At 43.2% G+C, this 24,615-nt stretch overlaps 1 protein-coding gene across 1 annotated transcript in view; it reads left to right on the plus strand.

Annotated features, from left to right (window-relative positions):
* Window positions 1-24,615, plus strand: part of LOC131070099 (uncharacterized) — a 96,118-nt gene that overhangs the window by 30,507 nt on the left and 40,996 nt on the right. The window lies entirely within an intron of this gene.

Genomic DNA, 24,615 nt, shown 5'->3' on the forward strand with positions numbered 1-24,615 from the left:
CTCTGACATTTTTAGAGCCTGCACGTGATGGGAAAAATATGACGTGAAAAAGAAGTAATAGGAGCAAACCAGAGGGTAGAAATAAAAATGACAAAAGAAGCAATAATTCCTAGAGTTGCTATTCAACCTGAATAATCTTCATGTTACTGGGCATTACTAACAGTCTTTTTGGGTGGTTTATACATAAATCCCATTTATATAATGAGATGAGATTATATGAGATTGTTGTTTGCTGCTTCTGAATGCTGCACAAACTTTGAGAACATCAGAAGGTTATTGGTGTTAAAGATGAAGTTTTCCTTTCATCAAGTCTTTTCATCTGTTTATTTTAAAATGAAAGTTGTATTGTATGCTAACGATTGTTCTCTTCTAAGTCTTGATCACACTACAATTTGTGATTTTTAATACTGCTAGTTTCTTCTATTGAGGAGCTTCAAAGACAACTAAATGTATTTTACTAGTTCATGAACTTGGATAACTGGGCTGAGCTCTATCAAAACAAGTTTGTAATTTCAAAAACATCAAAGAGGCCATTTGAAGGCTTTATTTTTCTCTCTGTGGAGAACTGATGGAGCAGACTTGCGAATAAATCTCATAGAGTCTTGTTTCATCATGAAGCTCAGTCATGTGAGTCTAAGGGATATGCACTTTTAGCTGTTCTTGAACTGTAGTAGCCCTCACAGGGCGTTAAATCTGTATAGATATTTTGTAATTTCTCAATTTTAAGCTCTTTTTGATCATCAAGTTTCTGATTTGGGCAAGGTGAGAGCATATAAATACTAGAATTCGGACAATAGAAATAATTATTGTATTTGGAAAATGTGATGACGTAACAATTGCAAATATGATGCTCAAAATAATACTATTTTTCTATTCAACCATTCAATAAGATATCACAAATTTATAGGAGTTTGTTGTGACCATTTCACACATCGCCCCATTAAAATGGGGACCCCCTCTTTTTTTTTGCTCGTTTTGCCTGTTCTTTTCTCTGCTTTTTAGGGTTTTGGTTTAGTATGCCAGTTGCCTGGACTAGGGTCAAGCCTTAGGGTTTCCATTTTGACGTTTTCAGGCTAGAGTCCAGTCCAATTTTGAATTTGAGAGCTTCCTCCCGAGGGATGCAATTTTGGAAATAAAGTGAATTCGCCAGAGGCTAAGTGAGTTGGTCTAGTTTCAAATTGGAATTTTGAGTGCAACTCTGAAAATTTGTCTAAGTGTTGATGATGAGATTTTGATTTTCGTCAGATTGAGTAATTTTGACCAAATTTTGAAAATTTTGATAATTGATCCCGGGCATTGGAAATGACTTGTTTTTGCCGTGTGAAGTGATTTGACCCTTGAAATCATGATATTTTGGCCTGTAGGGGCAAAATCGCTCCTGTCCCTCAGTAAAGGACCGGAGCTTGTTTCTCAAAATTTTACTGTCTTTGCAGGATCAAGACGAATTTTTGATTGGAAATGATAAAGGGAGGCATGTTCTTTCCGTTGAATATAATTTGAAGAATTTCACAGGCATGGAAATGTGCCAAGAGCAAAAATCGCTCCTGTCCCTCACTGAAGGACCGGAGCTCAAAATCAAACATTGCCTTGTCCTTGCAGGATTCGAACAATTTGACGATCTGAGGAGATCAAAGGAGATATATTTCATCATTTGAATATAATTTGAAAGCACAAACATGAGGAAAACTTGATCTAGAAGCTAAATCGCTCCTGTCCCTCAGTCAGGGACCAGGGCGAAATTCAGTGTTAGCTCCTGTCCCTCTCCCAGGGACCAGAGCGAATTTCCTCATAAGGCATGTTTTGGGCAAAGATCAAGTAAGTTTTGATTTTGAGGCAAGCAAGGAAAGTGTAACGAACCTGTTGAAGACAAATTGAAGATTGCAAGACGCCTGATGAACTCCATATTGGCCTAGGCGCTCCTGTCCCTCAGTCAGGGACCAGAGCGATTTCTTCCTTAGATCAATTTCTTGCCAAGTTAGAACGAAATCCAGGCCAAAGATGAATGAAAGGGGGCACAACGAGTCCATTGAAGATAATTTTGGAAGTTGGCAAAGTGAATTTGAGCTTGCAAATGAAAATTCGCTCCTGTCCCTCAGCCAGGGACCAGGGCGAAATGTTAATTATCTTGCCTTCCACCCAAATTCAAGTCACTCCAAGTCAAGGTGTAAGGAGGCAATGACGTTTTGAGGTGTCTCGACGAAGAATGAAGTTGCAAAGACTGCCAAGGATGAAGGATTTGCACTAAATGCCCAAGTTCGCTCCTGTCCCTCTCCCAGGGACCAGAGCGAAATATTCAAATGTGTCCGAATTTAAGTTGCCACTCACATTTTAAGTGTTCGAAAGGGAGTAAAGAGCATCATTTTGAGCCTTGAAGACAACTGCAAGTTAATATGATGAAGGAATTGCACTATATGCTCAAGTTCGCTCCTGTCCCCCAGTCAGGGACCAGAGCGAAATTTCTATGAAGGCTTAAATTTTGAATATTAATCACATTTCGTATGTTCAAGAAGGATCAAAGGACACCGTTTTACATTATGAAGGCAATTGCAAGTTGATAAGAACAAAGATGAGCCCAGGATACCAAGAATCGCTCCTGTCCTTCAGGCAAGGACCAGGGCGATTTTCATTAAATCTATCATTTTCCTTCAAAGATCACGTCAAAGCCAGGGTACACAAGATCGAGCACGTCATTTGGAAGGCAATGAACAAGAAGCCAAGGTGTAAAAACGACAAAATTAGGCTTGAAAACAAGGATCGCTCCTGTCCCTCACCAAGGGACCAGGGCGAAAATCCTTCAAACATCAAAATGCCTTGTTAAGGACGAATAAAGCAAACGTGGAATTGAGGAATGGCGTTGTTGCTTGCCTCATGATGAAGATTGGTGATCGAAGAAGCTAGGATCAAGGAGAAAACACAAGGTTCGCTCCTGTCCCTCACCAAGGGACCAGGGCGATATTAACCTTAGGAGGCATTCATCCACAAATCAAGTTAGTCAAGCTCGAGTTTCCCAGCGAAAATGCCAGTTTCAACGTGGAGATGATGGTTTTGAACGTAAAAGGCAAAAGAATCAAGGCTAAGATGATAATTCGCTCCTGTCCCTCTCCCAGGGACCAGAGCGATATGGTTCGTATTTTTCAACTTCCAAATTTTGGCGCTAACACAATTTTTTGAATTATATTAAATGCTAAAGATCAATAAAATTTGAATATTCAATCAAGGTTAGCATTTAAAAATAGCTCATGGCATTTAATTAATTATTTGTTGCCTTTAAAAAATCGAAAAAATTAATTATAAAGGCATTAAATTAATTAATTATTAATAAAAAGTGGGGCGCTTGGGGTTTATTTGTTTTATTTTACAAAAGTCGGCCTTTAAATTTATTTAAAATTTGTTTTTAATTACCAAGTCGGCCTAGAGGTAAATGAGAGGTAAGCGCCTATAAAGGGAGGGTGAAAATTTCATTTTTAAATCATCATTTGAACCTTCATTCATATGCGATTTTGGAGAATAAGGAAAAGTGCGAATTTAGCAAAGGAAGTGGTGCGAGCATCATCAAAAGGGGAGTGCGAACCTTGGTTAGGAGTAAGGCGAACTTGCTATCATCACGTCAAAGACCCCCCCAAAGGTGGCGAAGTGCTAAGGAGAACATTCGCTTGAGGAAGATCACGTGGGAAAACTTCAAATTTTGATTTTGCCTAGGCGAATTTCTTTGTTTTGCATTTTAGAGTTAGCTCTCAAGTGAGGTATGGCGAAGTCTTCTCTTGTTTTGAATTTTTGATCGTCATAGCCTTAAAATTTTGAATTTTGAAAATTTGAATTTCAATAGCTCAATCGTTGTTTAGGAAATGATAACTCAAGGACTTATCATGAAGTTTCCTAAAATTAATCTCTAATCTATGTTATACATTGCAAAATCTTTTACTTATTATGAAATGTTGTGTAGGTGATACAATGGCGACCCCGAAGGCGGGAGCATCCACCAGTCGTCCAGCTCTCATGAAGGAAGATCAAAAGAACGAAGAACTGGAGACCAAGATCGTGTCTAAGTGGAGCAACATTGGAGATACCAACTTGGGCAACTTCAGTACGAAGAAGTTTCGAGAGGTCCCTTACATTGGCAAGCCATCGCCTGTCGCCAGGAGGATAATTGAGAGTGGCATCATTAAGGCGGCCGACTTCCCTCCAGCAGTACAGTGCCATGAGTTGATGATCGAGTGTGCTCGTCATTATGATCCACAATCCAGAACGATCGTGTCTAAGGAGGGAAACACTTTAGCTTATCTGTCAGAGGAAGCTATAAGTGAGGCTTTCCATCTTCCAGAGCACAGAGATATGGTCTACAAGAGCATAGAAGGAGCCAGGTCCATGTACGAAGATGATCCAGATGCTTGCCTAAGCATCATCAACAAGAACTGGTTACTTAAGAGTCGTCCTCGCCTGAGCAAGATCCCGAACACACCACATAGGATCGATTTCTAGGAGGAGTACAGAGATTTGATTACAATGCTCAACCGAGTCACAGGAGCTCCTCAAGCCTTCTACTTTGAGAAGTGGATGTTCTACTTTATCTAGGTGATAGTTCAGGGAAAAGGAACAATTCATTGGGCTAGGATGATTAGCCATTGCTTGGACGTACAGTTAAGGAGACTCAAGGCTACCAAGTCCTTCCACATGAGTTCATATGTCACGTATGCCTTGATTAGGAGCTTTGAGTACGCAGGACTACCTCATAGAGGAGTGATTGGAAGAGGACCCGGCGAGGTCAGAGTTTGTGATTCCTATGTTCACTTGCATCATCCACCAGGAAGTAACTACAAGTTAGTTAATGATACCTTCACGATGAACATCACAAGGACGTTGCAAGGTGGGATCCACAATCGACTATCACAGGATGCACAGGAGCTAGTAAAGAGGTACGGTGCTTGGTTTATCCAATTTCCGAAGTTTACTTATATCAGAGTTCATGGATGTCCTTCACCTCCATACATGTTGCCGAGATATCCGACAGACAGAATAGTGTTACTCGAGGTAACAAGACAGTTGGCAGCTTATGCGAAGGCATTCAGACACAGACATGGGAATGGAGTTCCTGTACCTATCATCTTAGGCAATTCAGTTGAGGTATGTCCTAATGCTTTAGCCATGGATGACGCAGAGAAGGAGTTAGCTTTGTATTCTTTTTCATTCTTTGCTTTGAGAGAAAGCTTTGATCCACATGGATATATAGAGGAGACAGTCGGTAGGAAATTTAAGCATGAATTTCAGATAGAAGATTTTATGATGAATCTATTGGATGATCTTGAAGTGAAAAGAAAGATGCATTCTAGATTGCCTTTGGATTTCATTAGGAAATGCAAGATTTACAGAGTGGCCGACCAAGCTTAGGACGGTGGCAGACATCTCCAATCATCCTATGATCGAGATAGCAAAACAGTGAGGTTAGATTGGAATGAGCCCGAGGTTGTGGATCTAGATGCTTTGATGGCCCCAGTCTTGTCTTGTACTCGCAGATGGGTTGATGTGCAGCATCAGAAGTTGAGAGAGCAAGGCATAGCTATGACTTTCACCTTGGAGGACAGACCAGCTGAGGGTGGAGCCAGTGTAAGCGAGGGCAATCCTAATCCCAGAAATACTAGTGAGGGTAACCTTCGAAGTGCAAGTGAAGGCAATCTCCATCCAAGAGGCTCAAAGAGGAAAGAGAGACCTGAGAAGAGAGAATCTTCCAAGAAGAAGCAAGAGGCCAACCGAGATCGTTCATCCGGCACATCTTCTCGACAAGAGAAGAGGACACTTGAAGTGGAGGAGTCTATGGAGTCAATGGTACAGAATGATAAAGAAGGACAGGCACCAGGTGGATCTCTTCAAGACAATGAGTTGCATGAAGATGGGGAAGATAATGAAGTAACATCTCCTCCCAGAGAAGAAGAATTGCTCAAGGAAATACAGGTTAAAGAGACAAGATCTGCCATCCCAGATTGGTTGAAGGAAAGATTAACGAAAGTGATCGTGATTGAGGACGAGGACAATGTAATTGATTTGGAGAGCCTTGTTGGACGTTCTCAGGAAGTGACAGAGAAGAAGAAGGCTACCAAGATGTCCAAGATGATTAGAGATGAGACTGGATCCAGAAAGTTGCAGATAGCTACACCGGCAATGGACAAGTATGAAGGTGAGATCCTAGCAGAGGAATATGATATAGAGACATTTGAGCTAGGTCCATTCATAGCCGAGCAGACACTAGATGATGCCACCGATTCATTTGAGGCCTTGAAAGACAAGCTTAGGGAAGAAATGGAGAAGAATAGGAAGCTTGAGAGAGAGGTCGGTGCATGGAGAACATATTTCAGTCATATCAACTAGCCTTTAGGACGTCAGGATCCAGCAAGATCACCCATACAGGCACTTCCCCTTCAATCAATTGGTGAGGCAGAGAGATTCAGGAGTATGGTCCAGCGTATGAGTACTTGGATGGACAAATCTCATACAGTTGCCGTAGAATTTACAACAAGGATGATGAAGACTATTCATAGGGCTATCCAGGTTCTTGAGATTATCCACAACTTGATGATAACAGTAGCTGCTTTTTCTCATACCAAAGAGGTTATCATTCCTGTCTTGCGAGTAATCAGACAAACATCGAGGAAGGTCTTAGCGCAGGAAAAGATCATGGATGGAGGACCTCACAGTTTACTTCAGTGGTCAACCTTACTCTAGATGAAGGAAGTTCTCTTCGAGGACATCAGTACTAGATGTAGCCATGTTGAGGAGGTTATCAACCCGATCCAGGACAGAGTATTTGAGGTACTACGTACCATTCTTGGCAAGAGGATCGAAGTTGAGACAGATGTGGATTTGCAGGAATTGGAGGATAAAATTAAGGTCATCTTTTGCAAAGATGCAAATGTTATCACAGATGAGCAACAGGACCAGATGTTTGCTACCATGCTCCTGATTGAGAAAACTAAGGAACTTGAACCTGAATGGGACGCTACTCTTCTCGAGGCATTTGATCAGGTCATCCACTTGGAAGAAAGAATGAAGAATCTTCCCGAGATTCCAATTGCTGAAATCGAAGGAATCGTGTCTAGATTCATTGCATATGCTAAAAAGGAGCATTGGAAAGGGAATAAGATTCTAGATGAGAGATTGTTATAGATGACATGGCACCTTAATTGTCATTGGTTTATGTCTCCTAGATTTTCGTGCCAAATTTAATAATTGGCTATGCATTTAATGTTGTGCAATAAAAGGGGAACTTTTGTAATAAAACCCTAATTAGGGTTTAGGTGTCATGATCTTGACCATTGATCTTCTTTTCGATCTGGACCGTACATTGTAATTGAGGATGCTATATATACCCGCATTTCTTTTCATTTTGCATAATGAGAAAATTAGAGAGAGTTAGAAATTATTGAGAGATTAGAGTTTAGAAGCAATTTACTTTTGTAGCGAGATTGAGTTTTGAAGAAAGAATTCAAACAATTGTTGTACATGATGGCTTTGAGATCAATAAAATATTGAAGTTATGGTGTTTTGTTGCAATTCTCTTGGTTATCTTCATGGTTGTTCATTTTTCTTGAATCATTCTCAATCAAAGTAGTGTGTTAATTCGAAGGACAAAGTGTTGGACTTGATCTTTGGTAGGATTCGCTGTCCAAACCACTAGCTTCTTGCTGATTGTAGGAACGCCTTGCGTGGTCGACTGGAGATATTTGAATCGTTTAAACCTTCGATCGTTGCTGTATCTTGGATATGTACCTTTGTGGTAGTGTCCTTGATCTTTGATGTATTGAAAAATCATTTGTTACCTTAGAAGATCGCATCAATTTCAATTGAGTTGTTAATTTATGGCAGTATTGAAGTTGGTAGAATCTCACCAAGTCTTGTCCACATTGAGTCATTCTTAGGGTTAGACTAGATTAGACCTTTTGCAAACCCTATCCTTTTTTTTTTTTTGAAAAGCTTGTTTAGTTTAGCAAAATCTTCGGCAACGTAAGGCCCCTTGATGACATAGCAATCACAACGACCACTGGTGCTTATCCACACGTAGAGACCCTACTAAAAAGAACATTGGAGTCATCCTAACTGATCCTTCTTGCGATATCTTCAGCAGTTAGCGACTTTATTCAAGAGAGGATAAGATGCCTTTGGGTATTTTATTCTGTGTATGATTGTGTACAAAATACACATCAACAGAGTTTTATTTCATATAACAACTCACTAACAAGATGAGTTGTTTTAATAGCTTGTAATACAAATAAATAACTGATTAACAAATAATTAGTGTAGGACACTAACAAACCTATGACAATGATGTAATATTTCCAACACCCCCACTTATTGCATCATTCTTTAAATGGGAACAAGTGGACTAGCAAACTTTTGAGACCATGTTAAGCAGTTCATAAAACAGCTCAAGATAAGAGTAGGGACATATACATCTACTTGTGGCAAACAACAGTGGAACTCACCTCACTACACTCGTTCAATAGGATTGACCTTACTGAAATTTATCCAAGGATAGGGACAAACTGATGGGGAGCTGTACTCAAAGAGAGTCTATCCTTTGTCAAAAGGCAGTCAAGAGTTGTCGTAGTGGGCTCCCTTCATTGTTCATCTTGTCTACTAATCAATTTAGACACCTCAACTCTCTAGGAGTGCTCCCAATCCAGATGTGCTCACTGGTTGCTCAGGCATGGTTGAAATTCACAAGGGTAAATCCAACCTTACACTCTCAAACTCCTAACAAACGCTTGCAGAGGTTGTAGTAAGTGTTCATGATGTTTTCCAATGGTAATCAATTGGTTTTGAGTATGGGTTTGATTCATTTCCCCATCGCTCCTTCCTTTCCCTATTTTCTAGGCCTAGTAGCCCTATAGCCCCAATTAGCCCTACCTAACCGGTTTTTGTGGATTTGGTCACAATTTCCCCAAAGACCCACTCAAATTCTTTGGTGATCCGAGTACCCTTTTGGAAGTACTTTCCAATTTGTGAAATGGGAAATCTCAGTCTGACCGTACAGGTATGGAACCCGAGAAATGCTTGTTTTAGGGGGTTTTAGGCTTGTTTTGGTCTTTTTCCAAGGGTTTGGTGTCTTCCTTGATTTGCCACACCTCCAAACTCACAAATATGCTTTGCCACACCCCACTTGTTCATGCCAAACACTCTGCACTTCCAACCCTGTTCATCACTGCAAGCACTTGCATAATTTCACTCATTTCCTAACCGGGCTATGACTGAGCTTGCCTAGGAAATGATGCTCATTGGCCTTTCAATGTTCTCCAAAGAAAAATAAAGATTATATACACTATACAAGGGTTCCATGGCTCGAGTCCCAAGGATTAGTGAGAAGAACTCAAAGGACTTCAAGCTGGAACCATGTTTGGGCCTCTCAAACCCCTACTCAAGCCGAGAGCTTGCAAAATTAACAACTCAATTCAAACCTGCACAAAAAATAATCAAGATGCTTCCTGAGCACTACAAGAACATGTACAATACAATAAGCAAAGAACAAGAATGCAATCAATCCATTAAGTGTGCCCTTATATTGCACCAAATCTGCCACATTGAAAATAGGTGATAAAGCCATATCACCGGGTAAGTCTATCTTGTATTCATTATTGCCATATTTGGTCAAAACTTTGCAAGGACCTATCCTCCTCATCTGAATCTTGCTAGGGACACCTTTCTGAAGTCTTGCCTTGTTCAAATGCACCATCACCATGTCACCAACAACAAATTGGATATCCTTTCTTTTCTCATCCACTTTGTCCTTGATCCTTTGAGTAGTGTCCATTAGGGCTGTCCTAACCTGCTCATGAACCTCTTGCATAGATTGAGCCATGTCTAAGGCATGTCCACTCGGCTGTCCCATCTTTCCCACATCTTTGAGCTCCAAAACTCCTCTAGGATGAATGCCATACACCACCTCAAAAGGGCTTTTACCAGTGGACCTATTCACACTATCATTGTAGGCAAACTCAGCTTGATGGATGATCTGATCCCAAGCTTGACCATACTCTTTTGTCAGGCATCTAAGTAGATTTCCAAGTGTTCTATTGACCACCTCAGTTTGGCCATCCGTTTGGGGATGATAGGCTGAACTGAAAGACAAATTAGTACCTAATCTTTGCCACAAAGTCTTCCAAAAATGACCAATAAACTTTGCATCCCTATCTGACACAATGGTGATAGGTAAACATGAATTCTAATAACCTCTTTGAAAAAAAAGTGAGCAATGTGGCTAGCATCATGAGTGACCTTGCATGGAATAAAATGAGCCATCTTACTAAACCTATCTACCACAACATAGATGCTATCAAAACCTGATTTGGTTTTAGGCAAACCAACAACAAAGTCCATACATACACACTCCCATGGCCGGTTGGGGATAGGTAAAGGCTGATAAAGACCAGCATTGGAAGATGTACCCTTAGCTCTTTGGCAAACCACACATTGCTCCACATATCTTCTGATATCTCTTTGCATTTTAGGCGAAAAGTAAAACCTTTGGACAAGTTCCAAAGTCTTGTTCAAACCAAAATGTCCACTCAAGCATCCATTATGCTTCTCTTGCATTAAGTTTTCTCTCATAGACCCTTTAGGCGCACATAGCTGTCCTTCTTTGAACAAAAGGCCATTTTGCAAGTTGTAATCTGCATATTCACTATGAAAATGGTTTCCAAACCCTTGGCAAACCTTGTAGGCAGTAGCAAAGTCTTCATCTTCTTCATTCAAATTCTTGAAACTATCCACTCCAATGCTTTTAAGCTGCACTTCTTGCACTGTTAGTAATCTCCTACTCAATGCATCAGCTACCTTATTACATTGTCCTTTGTTGGTGTTTAATGGTAAAGGTATATGACTGCAAATACTCTACCCATTTAATATGCCTATGGTTTAACTTTTCTTGAGAATTAAGAAAACTAAGAGCTTGATTATTAGTGTAAACCACAAATTCCTTAGGCAGCAAATAATGCCTCCATTTCTTAAGAGATTGGACAAGTGCATACAATTCCAAATCATAGGAGAAATACCTTTTCTTTGCATCATTGAGCTTCTCACTGAAGAAGGCAACAGGTCTATTGTCTTGACTCAAAACTGCTCCAACTGCTATGTTGCTTGCATCACATTCAATGGTGAAGAGCTTGTCAAAGCTTGGTAGGATAAGTACTGGTTGAGTAGCAACCTTTGTCTTCAAGAGATCAAAACCTCATTGTGCTTCCTTTGTCCATACAAACTTGGTTCTCATACCTCCCTTGATTGTCTCAAGCATGGGTGCACATATTTCACTGAACCCTCTGATGAACTTCCTATAAAACTGAGCCAAGCCATGGAAACTTCTTACTTCACTTGCTGTCCTAGGTGTGGGCCAACTGATTATGGCTTCCACCTTAGAGATATCCATCTTCAAATCACCTCTTGAGACTACAAACCCAAGATACACCAACTCCTGTTTCATAAACTCACATTTCTCCAAATTGATGGTTAGTTGCTCATCACATAGTTTACTCAATACAATTTCTATATGCTTAAGATGTTCATCTTAAACTTGCTAAAAATTAAGATGTCATCTAAGTAAACAACAACAAATTTACCAATGTAGTCCTTGAGTACTTCATTCATGAGTCTCATGAATGTGCTAGGAGCATTTGTGAGTCCAAATGGCATAACAAGCCATTCATAGAGTCCTTTTGTAGTCTTGAAGGCTGTCTTCCATTCATCACCCTCCTTTATTCTGATTTGGTGGTAACCACTCTTGAGATCTATCTTGATGAAGTATTCAACACCTCCCAAACAATCCATCAAGTCTTCAATTCTTGGGATAGGAAATCTATACCTGATAGTAATCCGGTTTATGGCTCTAGAGTCAGTACAAAGTCTCCAAGTACCTCCCTTCTTTGGAGCCAAAACGGTGGGTACTGCACATGGGCTGATGCTCTTCCTGATTAGTCCATTGTCTAGAAGTTCTTGTATTTGCTTGGCTATCTCCTTGTTCTGATCTGGTGTCATTTTATAAGCTGCCTTATTGGGCAAAGAAGCTCCGGGTATAAAGTCAATCTAATGACTTATGGCACGTTGAGGAGGCAATGTAGTTGGTGTTCTATCACTAATGATGGCCTTGTTTAGTCCTAAATGTATAGTTGGTGAATAATCCGATAACACAGTAATTCCTGCACGTACCAAGTATTCATGGAACAAAACAATTGTACATCATAACATAAATGACAAATGATAATAATTAGACCAGAAAGTTATATCTTTATTCCAATGTCCAGAATTGTTCATCCATAATCTCCCCTGCCGAGGTTCCAACCAAACAATATATAGACCCGACGGTTGGCCAAGTTGCCAACCGTCACCAACTCCCAACTACCCGACGGAAACCTCTCGGCAACAACAAAACATAACCACACATAACACACTTATAATTATTATTCATACTAACATACGTTTTTACCCCTAACATTAGCCCCCCCAAAAACGTAGTCGTCTTCTAGACGACTCGGACAAGAGAAACTGAAATGAAAAACATAGCTAAGACCGAGAAGAGGGAGGAGGCGTCCCTGTAGTGGTTGCTGTAGGAGGCTGCTGTCTGGCCTGGAGTTTCAGGTTCTTTTCTGCCATCAACTGCCGTTCGCAAGCTTTCTTTACCATGTGACCAGCTTCCAGTAGCTTTTTATCCTTTTCTTCCAGCTGTGAAGTGAGTGCCGCCACCTGGGCTGCTAATGCCTGTGCCTCCTTCTCCTGTATGCTGCAGCGGGCCTCACAGGTAGTCATCTTCATTTCCATCTCCTTCCTCAAACTCCTCTCTACTGTGGCCAGCTCTGCCTGCTTCTTACCCTCCTTTTCCAGGGTTGTTATGTACATCTGTTGAGTCTCTTTCTCCACTTGATGTTGCTGCATCTGTAAGTACACCTCTCGGAAAGCCCCCTCCATGCTGCGGAAGGTGGTGCTTAAGGTGTCTGTACCTCCTATCAGGTGCCTGTGGGTCCAGTTCTGAACCATCTCGGGTGTACTATGGTCCGGCCACCCCTGTTGCTCAAAGTGTTGTGTGAACTCATCCTTGCACCCCGCGGTCATGAAGTGACATAGCTGTGTAGCATCGGCTGAATTGCCGGCCTCCATTTGTCCTGTAAGTTGAGCCATGCTGCGTGCAACATTAGAGAGCCCTTGTAGCTCCTCTAAGAATCGTCCGAGTGAGCCTGCTGGGTCATTTGGGTCGGGTGGTGTGATATGAAGTCCCGTGAAAGCTCCTGCTGGTCCAGTGCTCTGCTTGTCTCTTCCCTGCCGTTCCTGATCAGTGGACCTCTCTCCTGCCAGGTCTGGGACAGAGGTCTCTCTATCTGTGGTCATGCTTGGCCCAATGGCCATGTTATGTGGTGCAGGAGAGGGGGGAAGGTGGGGGGCGAGGGTGAACTGCCCCAACCATCCATCCAGCGAGGCGTCTATATCGTCATCTATCAAAGTATCCAAGGCTGCCTCTAAGTTAGCTGGTATTGTACCGGTTCCTGCTGACACCATACTAGTTTCTGCCGACACCGTACCAGTTTTTGTTGCCACCGTACCAGTTTCTGCTACCGCCGTACCAGTTTCTGCTCCTACTGCAAGTATGGCCAAACTGATCTGTGGCAATGATACTCGTCGTTGTGCCGACGGCTCCCGCTCTCCAATCTTCTGGAACAACACCCCCACTGGTTGTACATCTCCTACTGGGCTAGCTACTGCAAGCGCCTCCTGAGGTACCAGGTGTGCTGAGGCTAGTTTCGAGGGTGTAAATTTTATCCTCGTACTCTTCCATTGCGCCCGCAATCCTCCCTGTTGCTCCTCCTCTTCATCTTCTTCCTACTGTCATGACTCTGTTTCCTCTTCCTCCTCTACAGCGGTGTGTCCTGACAAGTGGAACCCTTCATCCCCACTTTCCTGTTCTTTTGTTTCTTCCACCTCCTCCAAATCCTCTGTGCTGCTAACCTCTTCAATTTCTACAGATGTGTCTAGTTTCCTCCTCTTCCGTGTGGGCTGTGCTGTGTTGCCAAGGGTGTCCAGGTGAATGTAGTAGTACATGGTGGGTTTACTTGGTTCTACCCTTCCCCTTGGTTCAAATGTCCCCCATTCCTCTGGTGGCACCTACAGGCGGACGACATCTAGGAACAAGCTGATAGCATGATGACACATGTAAAACGTTTTGTGTTCTAATATCAGGAAGTCATGGATGCGTTCTGCCAGGAGTTGCCCCCAATTGTACACCTTCCCGCATCTGATCCCGTTCATTAATCCAATCATCCATATGGCTATGTCAGAGGCATGGCTGACCCCCGTCAGGTGGCTTTTGACTAGGTCCATTAACATCCTCCATTCCCCAGGTGCGATAAAGGTACGCTTCATTCCTCTGTTGTCAGCTTAGGCACTCTTCCACTGCTCTTCTGTGAGGTCATTTCTGCACACCAAATCCATCAACCATTTCTTCTTTTCTCTGGTGAGTTTTTTGGTTGGCTTGGCAGCAGATGCTCCTTTCTCCGGTATGCCAAATACTCGCTTGAAATCCTCAGGTTTGAATGAAACCCACATTGTGTGCCCTTGAAACTGGATGACAGAAGCTCGTTCGTGCGGATTATAGCCGGATACCATGGTTCGCAGGACTAGCTCGAACTCTTTAATGTTTAATGTGGGCATCTGCACAGCGTGGTCGACTTGTGCCCTCCTGAGAGATTGTGCCCTCCTGAGAGATTCCTTTGTCACAAGGTCTGTAGGGTTTTCCTCCCACCAGGTACGACATTCACTGCCAGTCACACTCTCGAATGCTACATTTGCTGCCGTGAATCCCTTTGAGTCCTTTGTTGCCTTTGGTCTGCTCTTGGTTTTCTTGCTGCTGGCGGGCTATGTGGCAGTCATGGTTGTGGCTGCATTGCAACTGCCTTTCTCCGTTCTTCTTCCCATACTCCTTCCTAAGTCGTTATTATAACTGCCTGACAGATTGTCTCGCCAGTTTGTATGGCCCATTGTATCCCGCTCAGTTTCCCTGCTGTACGGCTTCTTGCTTGTGTTCTGTCAGACAGGCCCTTTGCCTTTTATACTTGCATGCTGCCTGTTCCCGCCGTATGGGTATCTCTGATTGCCTTTCTAGAACCGTACGCCGTACAAATATCTCTGTCTGATACCGTACGTCGTATGGATTTTGCCTCTTTTTGTCTTGCGTGGACTCCATTGCACGTGCCCGTACAGTTATGCCGTACATCGTACGATGTTTTTACCTTGCCTTGTTCCGTTCGGCAATGTCGTACGCTAGATTCCTCCCGCCTTGTTCCGTACGGCGATCTCCTCCTTCTGAAATCCATATGTGAACCGTACGGAACTTGTCCTCTCTAATCCGTACGCCGTACGGTGGAGTTTGTTGCATGTCCGTACGCCGTACGATGTGATTGCCAGACACTTTGTATGCCGTACGGTGGGGTTTGCTGCCAATCCGTATGTCGTATGGTATCCTGTTATGCCTTTCTGTGATCCGTATGTCGTACGGTAAGACTTCGTCGTACTCTCTCCTCTGTTCTATCCGTACACCGTATGGAATTATCCACTTCTGCGTGTCCATACCATTGTTCCAAGCTGTATATTGCGTCTATATGGTATGTAACTGGTCTGTACGGTATGTGCCTTCCTTTCCTTCGCTCAGTTCTGACTGGCTGCTAGGTTCATCCTCTTGTGCTGTGTCTAATGGGGTCTCGTGGGGGTTTTTATAAGCCTTTTCTTTTGCCAGGGTTAGGTAAAAATGCTTTATTAACTTAACATAAAACAATTGTTTCCTCAACAGTCTTACTTTTTCTTTATTGTTTTTACTTGTACTTGCCTGATATTTTAATTTTTTAATACCTGCCGATTTGGACTTGCTCTTTTCCCGTATTTCTCCTCCTCGCCCCTTAAGACCCCTTGTTTTGCCAGTCGTCTTACTTCTTTTGTCTGGCACGGCTTCTTCAATATTAGTTTCCTTGCCTTTAATTTCCCCCGGTACCCCTTGGCCTGATTGTGCCCTCTGGCTGGCCTTCTGTAGGCCACTGGCAAGTTTATTGTGTTTGTTTTTGCATGCAAGGAGTTTCTCTGTCTCCTTTGTTTCCCTCTCACTGGCCTTTTACTTTTCTTTTTCCTCCATTTCTTCCTAGGTTCATCGTTCCTCACCTTGTCCTCCTTCCATTTCTTGTTTGGTTCCTGTTCGGAGTCTCCATCCCCATTGTTCCTCCTTTTTACTCTTGAGGTATTGTTGGGTGTCCTCATTATTATTTCCGAGTCGTGCAGCCACATACTCACATGTGGTAGTCTTCTGTAGCATTCTTGTGCACAACATGTCCCTACGTATTCTAGGTCTCATATCTTGTCCACCAGTGGGGCGGGTCCCACACCCTTGTAGCGGCCGTCAATGTACCGGTCCCCGTATTGGTGGTACCATTTTACTCTTTCTCCGTCGATCTCCGGTGGTCCAACCGGGTTGGGGATAACCCGATACAATGAGTTAGGTCCGGCCTCTACCTCGCCTGCTTCAGAAGCGATGACGAATAGGTCCTCTGTCTTCAGTACCATTTTTAAACATGGGCCTAGGGTTGCCCCATATTCTTCCAGGTTGAGCTCTTCCTCCAGGTCCACCGGTTCCTCCTCTTTAATTATGTTCTCAGTTCTCCTCCTGGCTTCTGCTTCTTCATCAATGTCATATGCTATGTATCGCTCCCGAGCTCCTTCGTATGGGGCCCGTTTTTTCCAATATCCGGAAACTCGCACCCACACAGCTGGGTCCCCGAAGTACGCATTCGTGAGATGTTTGTGAATCCTAGGAACCGCCACACCTTCCACCCTTTTTGGTACAAGTCATTCTTCCATGGCCGCCAAGGGCTTCGCCCAGTCGTCATCCCTTCAATAGGGTTCTCCCTTTATCACCGGGTCTTCTTCGACCTCCTTGCTTCGACCAATGGTCCAATGCCCTTTCGTGGCGTATCCTAGCATGTTGATCCCAATCGTAGGTTTATTTCTTTCCCTGTAGATTTTTAGCTTGGAACTGTTCACGGGGTCCCTGATTGGATTGTTATCCAGAGTCGTGAGCTTTACTGCTCCGTTCCTACCGACTTCTCCGATTTTATAGGGTCCAAGCCAACGGACCTTGAACTTCCCCGGTCGAAGTTCGTTCCGACCATTATACTTCAAAAGTAACTGCCCCGGCCGGAAGTTGGCCTTCCGCAGATGCTGGTGGTGATAATGCTTCTGCCGACGTTATGCCACCTCAGTTGCCCATTGTGCCATCAGCCTTCGTTCATCCAACTTTATCAAACCATCAAGCCTTGCATTCATGCTTTCTATGTCCCCCAGTCGATTTTCCACCGCCACTCGAAGACTTGGTACGGTGTACTCCGCTGGTACCACTGCCTCCTGTCCGTACATGAGCTGAAACAGTGTATGCGCGGTAGTGACTTTGTATGTTGTTCGGTAGGCCCATAGCACGGCTGGTAGTCTTTCCTCCCAGTCTTCTTGTTCCACCCCATACGATTTGTAGATTATTGATACCAACACCTTGTTGGTTGCTTCTGCCTGACCATTAGCGCGGGGATAGTACAGACTGGATAGGTTATGGAATATTTTAAATTCCACGGTCATGGCACAGATTACTTGATTGACAAAGTGCACTCCTCTGTCACTGGTTATTTGGAGTGGTATCTCGTACCTAGTGATAATCTGTTTGTACAGGAACCGTGCCGTACTCAGAGCCATGTTATCCGGCAAGGCCCTAGCTTTTCCCCACTTGGTGAGATATTCTGTGGCAACTACAATATATTTGCTCCGGTGTAGGTTACTTGGCTTGAGAGGTCCCACAAAGTCCAAACCCCATCGTACGAATAGTTCCTGTGGCTGCGAAGGGAAGAGAGGCATGAAGTCCCTTTTGAGAGGTTTTCCCGCTCGTTGGCAAGTGTCGCATCCGATCACCCAGTCTCGAGCGTCGGTGTGTAGGGTTGGCCACCATAGACCTGCCAGAAGCACTTTTTCGGCGGTTGCATCTGGTCCCATATGTCCGCCTGCCAATCCGTCGTGTGCCTCCTTTAGTACACTGCGAATTTCGTCCTCCATGACACACTTCCTCAAGATCTGGTCAGGACCCGTCTTATATAAAATCCCATTGATTAGTTGGAAGGTTTTGCTCTTTAGTGCCAACTTTCTCTGTTCCCCTGAAGGCATCTCACTTGGAAATGTGGAGGTAGATAGGTACTGGCCTATCTTTGTATACCAGGTTGGTAGTATTGCAATTTGAAACAAGTGTGCGTCTGGAAAGTCTTCGTTTACTCACTCAGTCGGTTCCCCTGATCTAATCCTTGATAATTGGTCGGCTATTACATGGGACTTCCCTGGCCGTACGACAATGGTGAAGGTGAATTCCTGTAAGAGCAGTAGCCACCGGCTTACCCTCCCTTGAATGATTGGTTTATTCACTAGGTACATTAGTGCCTGATGGTCCACATAAAATGTAAACGGCATAGCCAACAAGTAGTGCCAGAACTTCTGTACTGCGTACACCATCCCAAGTGCTTCTCACTCCGTTGTGCTATAGTTCCGTTTGGCCTTTGACAAAAGTTGGCTTGCAAAGAAGACAAAATGGTCTAGTCCTTATGCCCCTACCTGGGCGAGAGTAGCACCAATTGCAAAGTTGCAGGCGTCGACGTGTACGTGAAATTCCTTGTTCCAGTCTGGGTACACTAATATCGGTGCACTCACCAGCCAGTTTTTCAATTCCTTGAAGGCTTCTTCTTGCTCGTACCCCACACAAACGGCTCTCCCTTCCTTGTCAACTTATCTAATGGCCAAGACACCTGCGCAAAGCCTTTGATGAATCTCCGGTAGTAGCCGACATGGCCGAGGAATGATTTCACCCCTGTTACGTTCGTTGGGCTTTCCATGTTGACGATTACTCCTATCTTATCTGGGTCTGTCTTCAATCCTTCTTTACAGACGATGTGGCCTAGGAGTTTCCCTTGTGGTACCATAAACCTGCACTTCTTTGGATTCAGGGCTAACCTAGCCTTCCAATATCTTTCCATACATTCTCCCAAAGCCTTCAAATGGGTGTCCCGATCGCTAAAAATCGACCAATCATCCAGAAATACTCTGAAATTACCTACTGACATCTTGTCAAAAATATGCAAAATTATTCGCTGGAAGGTCGCGAGCGCATTGCATAGCCTGAAGGGCATGCGATTATAGGCATATACTCCTTCCTCCACCACGAATGTGGTCTTCAGCTTATCTTCTTCCGCAATACTTATCTGGTTGTACCGGGAGAATCCATCCAGAAATGTGTATATTTCGTGCCCGACGACTTCTTCCAGGATACTGTCAGTGAATGGGATCGAAAATGGATCCTTGATGGTTACTGCATTTAGGTACCTGAAATCCACACATATCCTTATCTGATTAGCCTCTTTTTTAAGGGAGATGACTATTGGAGAAACCCAATCACTTGTTTCCACCTTGAATATAATCCCTGCTTCCAACATTTTATTGATCTCTCATTTACTTTGGCTGTGTAGTTTTTGTTCATCCAGTACGGCCTCCTTCGTATCGGCTGGGCTCTTGGTACGAGGGTTATGCGATGCACGCATAGCTTCGGCGGTACCCCCTTCAAGTCTTTGTAGGTCCATGCAAAGACATCTTTATATTCCAGGAATATCTTGAAGACTGCTGCCTTCTGCACAGGGTTCCAGTCATCTCCTACTAGTATCACTTGTAGTTCTGCCTGATTGCCTAGATTAATCTTCTCAACCCCCTTCCTCGTACTTGATGGGTTTATCCCTTTCAAACCGGTGTGCTGGCGTGTCATCCACTCTTGCCATTCCCTCTTGATATTTACCGTACTCTGGGGGAAAGGATTGTTCTTCCGTCCCGCCGCTTGATTCTCCTATCTCACATATTTGTAGCATGTGACATTCTGAGTGGAAGACCTCATAGTCCTCCATTTGCCAATGAAAAAGTCCCGCCAGTGAACTGGCTCCATCCTCCGAACACTCGTCCAATTCCAACACTCCTTCCTCGTCGGGCTCTTTCCCTCCTCTGTCTCCTTCAGAGCTCCACTCCCATTGATTGGAATCTTCCGAGTCGGAGTCCGATGACGCGAGCTCTTCGCTGACGGACTAGTTCCTGAGATCAATTACATACTTATGGCCGTCATTCTCGATTGAGAGCGTGTTCCTTTTCCAGTTGTGGTTTGCTTTGGCCATGATCAGCCACCCCCTTCCTAGAAGAGCATCGTACGCTTTCTTTTCCAGAGGAATGACTACAAAATTGATAAGGAATTGCTAAGTCCCAATTATCACCTTTTGTGCTGTGAGGGTGCCAAGGGGTTTGATGCCGTGCTGATCCGCCCCAACCAGGTGGAAGGTTGGTGGCCATAGTGTTGGTTTGTCGAGGCTTCACCAAGTTTCGTCCGGCAGTACGTTGACTCCAGACCCACCATCAACAATGGTGTTTGTCAGCTTTTGTCCCAATATATCCATCTCTACCATTGCGGGTTTCCGTCCGACACCCACCGCTAGTAGCATAGGGTTCATGGCATCCGTACTAGACTTTGTCATCGTTTGGTGTTCCTGACCGATGGTAGTGTCCCCAGTTACATTTGTCAGAGCCATCCTTAACTATGGCATGGTCTGTAGAAGGTCAAACACCCGTACGAGTATTGTGGTTTGTAACATCTGCTTGATGATAGTCTTCTCTGGTTCCGATCGGACTGGTGTATCAGCAGCCAGGTGCGAGGCCCTCCACTCTCCAGCCATCGCCCGCTCGATATCCGCCCTTTGCCTCTTGGAGTCTTTCTTTTTCTGTGCGAGGGTCCAGGTACATGGCTTTCTTGTTCTGCAACCTTGTGATTGCCAGTACGTCTTCTCTTGATCCCTCCACATCGAGCATGTTCACCCCTTTTTGTTTTGGACAATCTATGTCCTCGTGATTTCCTGGACCGCACCATCTGCACAACAAACTCTCTACATCACCTCCGTTTTGGCATTCTCAGGCAAAGTGACCCCATTCGTTGCACTTCATGCACTGAATCATGGGTCGCCCCTTCCCATCATATTGAATTTTGCTCCTCGGTGTGTTATTATTGGATTTGTTGTTACCCCGCCGATTGTTTCTGTACCCTCTAGGTGAGGCGTCGGAGTTTGCTGTTGGCTTCGGCAGTGTGGCTTGGTGGTGTTGGGCGTAGAGCACTTGTGTGGTAGCAGCACTGCTGCTATGGGGTGTGTGGTTGGGTTGAGCCCAGCTCCCCGCCACGCAACCCCAAGATCCATTTTTTTTTAAATTTTAAATTAAATCTTAAAACTTCACAGAGATTTTTAAATCTCAATTGTTTTTACAAATTTTTAACATAGATATTAAAATCTCCATAACAGAGTGGGGAAATTCTGTTGATGCAGTAGGAACCTCCTCTATCGGATAAGTAACTAGTGCATTCCCATCTACAGATTGATCTTCAGTCTTCTTGGCCCATCTTTGGGTATGATCTTGTCGGATTTCATTAACCTTCTCTTTCCCTTTCTCATTTGATCCTCCATTATATACATTGTCCTTTCGTGCTTTCAAGTTGTACGGGCATTCCTTAGTGGAATGTCCCATTACTTGGCAGATGTCACAGAAAACTTTACGGGGACAACTTCCTTTAGTGTGTCCTTCAGTCTTGCAGTCAGTACACCATAGTTCTTTTCCTTCCTGTTGTGACCATTTCACACATCGCCCCATTGCAAATGGGGGCCCCTACTTTTTGCTTTTTAGGGTTTTGTCCGTTAGCCTTTGCATTTTGAGTGTCGCCAAGGGGATCACATGGATAGCAAGTCCGGCTTGGGTGATGTCCTGATCCTGAAATTTGGCTAAGTCTGAAAGTCCTGACCCTGAAATTTGGCTAAGTCTGGAATGTCCTGATCCTGAAATTTGACTAAGTCTGGAAACTGAAAAACCTCAAAAAACTAGATTTTGCAATATAACTCCTGGAGGTCACTCTCAAACATCCTGAAAGTATATATGGAATATAACTTAAAGTATAAGAAAGAAATGTCACTTATACTTAAATGTTATATTCCATAAAATTATCCTGTCGGAGAGTTCAAAAAGTCAAATTTCGCGCTCCTGACCCTCTCAGGAGGTCCAAGGCGAATCTCGCTCCTGACCCTCACTGAAGGTCCAGAGCGATTTTCTTAAAGGCACATTATTTTATCACTTGTTGGACATGAAGGTATATTCATAGCGTGAAATAAGGGAAGTTCTTCCCTATCAAGGTGATTTCAAAGGGAAAGGTGAGAGAAAATTGTTCAAATTTGCAAAAGCGCTCCTAACCCTCACTAAAGGTCCGGAGCTAGATTCTAAAAATGCAATTTTTTTGACAAGGACAAAACGAGTTTTGTGGTTTAAATGAATGGAGGAGGGTGTGTTTTGCCCATTGAAGATAATTTGGAGGGCTAGCAAAGGATGGATAAACTTGAATTTGCAAAATCGCTCCTGTCCCTCTCTGAGGGACCAGGGCGAAAAACCTAATATCCAGCCCTTCTCTCCAAGTTTGGACAAATCTAAGCCAAGGCGCAAGTTTGAAATGATGTTTAAAATGCCTGGAGTTGGAATTGAGATGCAAGGATTACAAATTTTGATGACAATTTGCAAATTCGCTCCTGTCCCTCTCCAAGGGTCCAGGGCGAAATTTCTAAGTGTGCCCACTTTCCTTGCATTTCAAGATTACTTTTTTGTTTCCAAGACTCAAAAGGGAGTGGAGAATGATGTTCTACGCCTTGAGGGTAATTTGAAGTTGAGGTAATTGAGAATTTGTGCAAAAGACTCAAGATTGCTCCTGTCCCTCACCAAGGGTCCAAGGCGATTTTTGCAAAACCAATAGCTTCCCTCCAAGATTACGCTAAGGCAAGGTTGTGCAAAGATGGAAAAGGTCTTCTAAAGCATGGTGAACAAAGATTTGACTTCAAAATTTGGTAATCCTAGCCTAAATTGCTAAAGTCGCTCTTGTCCTTCACTAGAGGCCCAAGGCGAAAATCTGTAGAACACCTATTTTGCCTTTCGGAAGCAAGTTGAGCGTGCATGGAACAAGTGAAAGAGATCATTACTTACCCCACAACAAGAATTGACAAATAAAGGTGAAGGATTAAGAGCAAAAGTGAAAAGGCGCTCCTGTCCCTCTCCAAGGGTCCAGGGCGAAAAAGGTCCTAATGCACTTCCCTCCTAGAGATCAAGTGAAATTAAACTCAAGACTCCAATTAAAAATCCCATTTTAACGCCTAGATGAAGTCTTGGACAAGAAAATGAGGAATGCAAGGTCTAAATTGAAAGTTCGCTCCTGACCCTTGCCAAGGGTCCAGGGCGAAGTTGGTAGCACTTTTTATTTTCACCATATTTGAGCGTTGATATCCTCCAAATTGCATTAGATGCCAAATTGCTAAATTCGAAATATTTGAAAAAATTAAATTAAATTGGCATTTAATAAAAGACACATTGGCATTTAATAAATTAATTTTGAGCCTCAAAAAATCGAATTTTTATTATAAAGGCATTTAAAATTAATTTTTGTGAAATCAAAATTAAAAATGGAGCACTTGAGGGCTTATTTTTATTTATTTTACCAAGTCGGCCTCTCCTTTTTGCAATTTTATTTATGTTTTAGGCCTATTTTGCCAAGTCAGCCTATGGGGAAGCAAAGTGGTGAGCGCCCTATATAATAGGGGTGTTTTGATCAAGTTTAATCAATCATTCACTCATTACTTCAAGTACGAATTTGGAGAGCAAGAAGAAGGTGCGAAATCTAGTTGGAGTGGAGCGAATTTCTACTAAGTGTGGAGACTAAGGAGGGCGAAATTCATCTTGAAGGCTATTGGAGAGGCGAATTTCTTGCTAGATTGGAGGATAATTTCCAGATTTTTTGAAGGTATTTGAAGGCGAATTTCCAGATTTTTGAAGAGTCTAGTGGAGTTTATTCTTTTCCAAGCTAGAGGAGGGGCAATTTGTTCAAGAGAAGGCTTTGATCTACACTTTGCCTAGCGAAATCTATTTTTTTTACATCATTTCTTAGAGTTTAAAACTCAAGAGGAGGTATGGCGAAATCATCTTGACACCCTTGTTTAAGGTTTGATTTTTGGACATTTGTTCTGGAAAATCTAAGTATTGCATGGTTAATTAGGAAATGATAACTCAAGATTTATCATGAAGTTTCCTAATTAAAATCTTAAATCTTCCTTTTAAGTTTAATTTCTACACTTCAAGATATATTACTAATTGTGAAATGTTGTGTAGGTATCAAGATGGCGATTCCAAAGCCCGGAGGATCTACAAGTCGGCAGGTTCCCATCAAAGATGATCAAGCAAGGATAAGGGTGACCTCCTCCAGTCTAGCATTGACAAAGACAACCTTCTTCGGACTAACATCATCAGGAATGACTTCTTCCAATCCAGCATTCCAAGGCGAGGTACATCAATCATCCTGCAAATCAAAGACAAAGTAAGTCAGAGCAAGGGTTCGTTGAAGAAGCAGATAGTTTCAGAAGAGTTAATTAAAGCTAGCTTCTCAGCAACATCAAATTGGCATCAACCAAGTGTCAGACGAGGTGGCAT

Source organism: Cryptomeria japonica, chromosome 6 (genome assembly GCF_030272615.1).
Source record: "Cryptomeria japonica chromosome 6, Sugi_1.0, whole genome shotgun sequence".
NCBI lineage: Eukaryota > Viridiplantae > Streptophyta > Pinopsida > Cupressales > Cupressaceae > Cryptomeria > Cryptomeria japonica.